Genomic DNA, 7,692 nt, shown 5'->3' on the forward strand with positions numbered 1-7,692 from the left:
TTGCTTGCTTTTGCTCGAGTTTAAAGATGAAAACAAACAGTCCAAGGTTATCCTGAAGAGAATCTAGATATGTGAAGTCCTTGTTAATTATGCCTATAGGGAAAAAATAGGCTACTTCTCTTCAAATATTCAAAATAATGTTTCATGCCATGGTCAGTGCAATAAAATCAACAGATTGATTGTTTAAGGGCAAGAGGGACTATTTTTTCTGAAGATGGCCAGTACTATCTATGGTGTCTATGCTGAAGATTATACTCATAAGCCTTTTACAGCACTGCTGCCATTCCATGCAAATTCCTTTGCTAACTGCATATTAGAAGTATTCACAATGAACTTTTTAACCTGTGTCCCCAGTAAGAGGGAATTTGACTGGAAATGCAGATACCAAGGAGCACTCCTATGAAACTTAAGCTGAGGATGCCCCAAATATTGTCATTTCGGACATTTGACTTTTTTCCTTAATATTAAGTCAAGAGCTTAAAAAAAAAAACAAAAGCAAAACCAAGCAAAAACAACAAACAAAAAACAAAGAACCAAACAACCTAGGGAAAAGCCTCCTGAAAGGGTTAATTTTTTCCCTTACAGCTTCTCTAAGCGGAACTTATATTCTTTGTCTGACTTAAGGATATGGAATAGAAAGGCTGCCAACATCTGTTGTGGTCAGAGACAGATAAAAGAGACTAAGTCAGAGCTGGAAGAACCCATGTACAGCATTCTGTGTTGCATTACCCTTTCCTTAAAAGCATGCAAAATAGTATTTGATAGTATGGAAGATGATGCCCACCTCAACTTCTTCACTCTAGAGATCAAGGAGGTTCGCTTGTATTCAGGTACCCTCACCACACTGAGACAGAGAGCAAGCACAACATGAAACATTTAACTTCTAACTGGGGAATTCCAAGCTGAGAATATTTCAGAAACACTGAATATATAATCACACTGCTATATAATGGGAATGAATAAAGACAGGCAGGCAATTTGTGAGCTTACAGACATTGGGACCAATATTGATTTAGCCTGCTGACCATGGAGAAAGTTGCACAGAACAGATTAAGATGCTAATTAACTTTTGATGTGGATTAGCCCAAACTCTGAAGGTACTCAGTGCAAGACTACTCACATAGAAACTTGAAGAATCATAGAATCATGGAATAGTTAGGGTTGGAAAGGACCTAAAGATCAAGTTCCAACCCTCGTGCCATGGGCAGGGACACCTTGCACTAAATCATGCACCCAAGGCTCTGTCCAACCTGGCCTTGAACACCTCCAGCGATGGAGCATTCACAACTTCTGTGGGGAACCCACTCCAGTGCCCAAGAAAAGGTAATATGATTTGCATTCACACCTTAATTCAGTATAACATACTTCATGTAGACAAAGCCTTCAAATCACTGCAACCAGCAACTATTTTCAAGGAAGCCAATTGTATTATGATAGTATATAACAGGCATACAATCAAAACCAGCTCAAAATCTATCTTGCAAAACTACTATGCCCATCTATATTTCATCAGAATTGATCTCACTATAGGAAGGGAACTTCAATATCTGAACTGGATTTTGAGTAACAGCTGTTTTACTACAGGAAGGGAGCATTTTACAGGCAGGCAGCTTAATCACATTACAAGCGAGACTGAAGTGACACTGAATGTTTAGTCTCCGAGTGCTCTTTTGGTGCATGCTCTGCTGTCCGTGTTCCAAGGAAGCACCCAGTGAAATCTGCAGAAACTCTGCCCAAGGATGGGCAGCCAGCCTGCCTCTTTTCATAAAGCAAGAGTTACAACTCACTCATTGTTTGCATCAGGAGGTAAAATACAGGCATGGAACTAAAACTCCCTGACAGTGGGACCACAGCATACACTGCTGCCAGGGAAGGGAACAGAAGTAGTCATAGGGACTCGGGTAGCTGCCCATCCTCTGGGAAGGGTAGAGCTGGAGAAGCCCTGCATTCATTCCTTCTCCTAAGAGGTGTCCCAGTCCTTCCTCCAATGGATGACCACGCTTAGCAGTATTTCTCTCTACCATTTACACACAGATATAGCCCTGAAAGCACATCTCAGCTTTCTGCAGAGGTGCAGAACATTATTGGGATATAGAGTAAGCAGCCAAAACCTCAGTTTAGACAAATTCTCCTTTAGATACCTCCATCTATTTTAAAATCTACTTTACATTTCTTGGTCTTAATAGCCTGGAAAGCCTCACCAAACATTGCTAACCTGATCTAGAACAGTCCAGCTGGAAGGGACAAGAATCATCCAACTGCCTGACCACTTCAGAGCTGACCAAAAATTCAAGCACATTATTATAAGCATTGTCCAAACGGTCCTTAAACACCAACAAGCTTGGGGCACCTCCCACCTCTCTAGGAAACCTGTTGCAGTTTCTGACCACCCTCTGTAAAGAAATACTTCTTATTTTCAAGTCTGAACCTCCACAACACAGCTTTATCAGATTATGAAGTACTGCTTTACACCTGCACTGAATCAATAATTAGGGATTCTTAATATAAAGCCCAGTTCCTTCTCACATACTTCTGTGCATGCCTTTCACAAAACAGGTCTAAACTTAGAAGCTGGCTTTATGAACTCATCCCCCCATTGCCAAACTTTCAAATATTTTTTCTACAAGCAGCACACTTATGTATTAAATATACAAAGAATTATTAAACCATCTTTATTGAGGGTTTACCACTGTTAGAGACATATTTTGCAACATTAAAAGCCTCCAAATGTGTTTTCCAAATATGTTTTAAATTATTTACAAGTATTTATTTTGTCATACTGAGGTTTTTTGCAAATATAAATGTGTTGTGAATAACTGATCTTTACTTTAGATGCATGGAAATCAATTATTTAAAACATGTTTTGAGGTTTAAACAACTATATCATATCTACCTCTTCCATAATCTCAGGCTGCATATATCAAAATCAAGGTGCATGCTGCCACTTAAAGACAACTTGCTACACCTAAATGAAGCATCTGATACAGCTCTTAGATCCCACTGCATGCCTCCCAGTTCTTAAATCATATGCCCAGGAGGCTAATAGCTGTCTTTGTGCAAAATGTGATCTAGCAGGATTTTGCCATCCAAAACCTGTCAGCCTCTAGATCTGTATTTCTATGACTGCAGTGGTAGCTCCCTACAAGGATACAGGGCAAGAAACAGGAGGCTTTAGCACACCACACAAGTCCATGTTCCACAGTCCAAAATAGACTTATCTGGAGCCAATTTACTGAGTGTAATTTATACCAGACCCTTGCTGGAATGACTTGCACTCTTGCGGCTCTTCAGATGTATATCCAATAGGGAGCTGTCACTCTGTATGAGTTTTAATACAGAGGTCCAAGTACAAAATCCAGTACCCAGAGACACCATGTGGCTTTGCAGTTCTCTTAGAGAGAAGCTGAGCCAACAGATCAGCAGCTGGGCTATGCATACATGGAGTTGTCCTACTTTTGACAGTTACAATACGGGTTATTTTCTTCTTTTAGATTCGACAGTACCCTTCAACAAGTAATGAAGTCAAAGAGTTATAATGAAGTTTTCAGCCTAAGAAGCTGTGTCCTCCCTATTTTTCAACAGATGAGATGAGGTATCCCACTGGCAGTCAGTGAGGGAGCAAAGTAGTGAACATAAGCCTGCCATGTTCTGGATCACCACCCTAATTTCTAAAGCATCCTTTTAGCTTGAACAGAAGGAAGAAACTCCTTTGCACTGCAAGGCCAGATATCCCTGAACTGCAAAGCAAGACACCAAGCTTGCGAGGCAGCAGAAACTTCGCTGAAATTAAAACAAGTAAATTCTCATTAGCTAGATATGTAAATGGCTTATGCCAGCAACATAGCAGGTTCTTAGTTATTTACTCTAATAGGCCCACTCCCCCCTGGGGAATGACTAGAGATCCTTCCCAGATATTTTTTGCTAAGCAGCTGAAATTGTTACAGCATCACATAACAATTGTTATATAGGTATAGTAACAGTATTTAAGGCTCTCTTATTGCAAGCCCTCAGCCACACACAGCAGTCTCACCGGTTTATGAGTAATAAGAAAGTTCTTTTAAACCCTCCCAGCAGGCAAAACGGAGCAGCACCCTCAACACCAAGGAAATGTAGCTACTGACCACACAGGTAGTGTGGGCAGCCAGCCCCACCAAAGCAGGGGACCCAAAAGTGAAGGGTAACAGCAATGCCAACAGAAAGCCCCCCAACCTCATGTGCCACCCATCACCCTGCTGGGGCTCATGTGGTGGCCCAAACATAGCTCGCCATCAAAATGCAGGAAGCTGAGACAGAAAAGGATGACGAACAATGTTTATGTAGGTGCTCATCCGATTAGGTACTGAGGAAGAGAGAGCCAAGCAAACTCCCTGGCTCATGATGCACTTCTGCTTCCTCCTGCACTGGCAGTCTGATCCACGCAAGCTCAGGGTCACCACAACGTGCCAAAACCACCTGCTAGACAGCAACAGGCATCCCATCTCTCCCTAACAATGCAAACCATTAGACTCACGCTCAAGTGCTTATTTATGAGGAAGCAGCACAAGTGCAGGGTTACCCCCCTTGCTTCAACATCTCGCTAGTCAAGAGAGAACCCATGGTTGTCCGTGCTGTGTCTTGCTGGTGGAGGAGGGTGCAGGCCATGGACAACAATGCGCTGAGCTTTAAGCACATGCTGAAATGCTGTTTTAAACCCAGAGGGATATAAGCTTATGTTTAAGATAAGAATTTACCTAGTGCTTTATGAATTAATAAAACAAAAAAAGACACCAGAAACCCCACCAGAGAAAACCTGGAGGATACCAAGGAAAAAAAAAAAGGACAAGACTAGATTCATTATTATTTTAACAGCAGCCCACTCTTTCAAATTAGTTGATACTTCTGAAGGTTGTTTGAGGGGTAAAACCATTTCTAGGCTATTAAGTTAGTGTAAGTATTTCCTATGAGTAATACTTTGTGATTCAGCTGGCAGATCTCTTATCTGTAGCAATTTCCAGTTAGTAGGTGTCATTTGCACACTGCTTTACATATATAAGTTTTTATGGATTAGCTGTGTGTTTCCCAGCTTCACAACAGCTTTCCAAGCCTCTCGAAAGAGCTCATTCAGCAATAGAACATCATAGGGTACAATAGCATCAAATTGGGCAACAGATACATACTTTGGCTTTACCCCTCAGATTGCATCAGAGGAGTGTAAACTACAAGGAATATCAACTTTAGGAAAACAGCATATGTTGTTGCTCTCATAAGGCCACACATTAAAACATGAGTTAGCAATGGAGAACATGACCACAGCTTTCCTTGGACTGTCAACATTTTAAATGACTAAAATAAAAGAATGCCTTTTAATTCTTTATCCCTTACATCCAGTGATTTTAAAGCACTTTCTACAGTCTGTCTCCAACATCTCTGCCTGCCACCAAACAGTCACAAAAGACAAGAACCCAATCTCAAAAGGCTTGCAATTAAAAACAAAAGAAAAAGTTATCTCAAGAAAAACCCTTTGAGATCAATAAACATTATGCTCCAATTTCACAGACATATAGAGCTCCCTGTGCCATATTTAATACACATACACAAGGCCTTCAAAGTAAAAGAACACAGGCTGAGGATTAGCACAAGTCAGAAAATGTGATGAACTTGCCCCAGTTCTTTGACCAGGCACTTAGAGTCATAGATTATTTAGGGTTGGAAAGGACCTGAAGACGGCCTAGTTTCAACCTCCTTGCCATGGGCAGGGACACCTCACACTAGACCATGTTGCCCAAGGCTCTGTCCAGCCTGGCCTTGAACACTACCAGGGATGGAGCATTCACAACTTCCATGGGCAACCCATTCCAGTGCCTCACCACCCTCACAGTAAAGAGCTTCCTCCTTATATCTAAACGCTTCCAGTCATAGCAAACTTACACCAACTTAGATACCTCTTACACCTCCTCCTTCAGAGCCTCAAACTTCTCCACAGCACAAGTAGAGCAGCAATTACAAACTGCAACCCCCATCCATAGCACAGCAGGGAAAATAGGAGTCTACAGCCCCTCAGCCCTTTATAGTTTGTTTTGCCACCTGGTGTGAGACACAGCTGGGATGAATCTTCCAGAACTGCTCCACCCAAAACACTAGGCTGTGTAATTCATGCAGCCCTCATGCCTGTCAAAGTGGGACTAGGAGTTAATTCATCTCCCAGCAGCAATTCTGTCCACTGGCCAGGGCAACAGCAAGTCCTGTGGAAGGCCCCGAATAAAAGTGTAGTGAGCTCCTTGCAAAGTTCCTGCAGAAATCTTTCCTATCTTCTGCAATAAGAAATGCTACTCTCTCTCTCCCGCAGCAAAGACACATTCCCAGTGATGTGCTGCTTGCAGTCAAAATGGTAGTGGTATTTCGTTGACACACACCTCTTGCAAACAAAAACAGTTGAGAGTTGTCAGATGATAGCGGAGTGCCAACATTTCCCCATGGCAAGAGAAAAAGCTATCAGCAGCAGCCTAAAAACAAAAGGGTTGATTTTTGTTTATAATACTTGAATATGAGAGCAAACTGGGCCACCCATTTAGAGCTGGATTCCACTCCCTGACTCTACAGTTATTTTTAACTTCTGTGTTTTTATAACAAGTCTGGCTACAAACTTTGCTACAGCTCCTTGTACAAAGAGAATTTACAGACTTTCTGCAAGACTGCCGTATTTTAGATTAGATGGCAATTTTATTTGAAAAGTGACAAGGAAAAAAGGTGGCTTCTCTTACGTGACAGATATGTGCCCCATGTGTATTTGGTTATAATTTATTCATGCTGATGGTGAAATAGATTCCCCTTGTTTTCAGCTGCTGGTGGAGCTCAGAGAGAAGAACATCCACTTCTCACAGTTTTCCAAAGCACTTCTGTAAGAAACTTGAAGAGTTTGTGGTTTTCTTTCATTTTTCTTTTTCTTTTTTTTTTTTTTTTTTTATATATAATTTGGCTGGAATTTTCATATGTAGCAACCACAGGTGGGTCTCACCTACAGCTGCCCAACCGAGCCACTGTGTGTCCAGATGCTTGTGCCGCAGCACCTACACAGCTGGCGGTACATAAAACATCATGAGATTCACCCTGAAATTAAATCTATGAGATCTCACAGAAATCTCTTCCCTCCAACAGCTAGGGCTTCCAACAAAAGTTGTGAGATTTATGATAAAAATCACTAGGCATATGAAAATGCCACTGAGGTTAAGTGAAACCTTTAGAAGACATGACTCTGCAACGGCAAGCATGTATTCTGGCCATAGCACCACTGCTATCTTCTGGACCTATTCCCACAAAATCCATTAAAGCCCATTGCAAGCAAACAGATCACAGAACTCATGTTAACTAGCTACCACATATATTACATAGAATTATAGAATCACAGAATCACAGAATAGTTAGGGTTGGAAAGGACCTTAAGATCATCTAGTTCCAACACCCTGCCATAGGCAGGGACACCTCACACTAAACCATGTCACCCAAGGCTCTGTCCAACCTGGCCTTGAACACCACCAGGGATGGAGCATTCATGACTTCCTTGGGCAAAATTTTCCAGTGACTCACCACCCTAACAGGAAAGAACTTCTTCCGCATATCCAATCTAAACTTCCCCTGTTTCAGTTTTAACCCATTACCCCTTGTCCTGTCACTACAGTCCCTAATGAAGAGTCCCTCTCCAGCACCCTTATAGCC

General features: G+C 41.8%; 1 long non-coding RNA gene across 3 annotated transcripts in view; it reads right to left on the reverse strand.

Moving 5' to 3' along the window:
* LOC136007314 (uncharacterized) overlaps positions 1 to 6,010 on the reverse strand; it is a 28,324-nt gene extending 22,314 nt beyond the window's left edge. The window contains exon 1 of one of the 3 annotated variants that reach the window (XR_010609613.1): positions 5,922 to 6,010. This is a non-coding gene — a long non-coding RNA (uncharacterized LOC136007314). The remainder of the gene's footprint in view (positions 1 to 5,921) is intronic. The other 2 variants (XR_010609611.1, XR_010609612.1) reach the window with 2 other exon arrangements.
* Positions 6,011 to 7,692: the final 1,682 nt, after the last annotated feature.

This window comes from Lathamus discolor, chromosome 1 (assembly GCF_037157495.1).
Source record: "Lathamus discolor isolate bLatDis1 chromosome 1, bLatDis1.hap1, whole genome shotgun sequence".
NCBI lineage: Eukaryota > Metazoa > Chordata > Aves > Psittaciformes > Psittacidae > Lathamus > Lathamus discolor.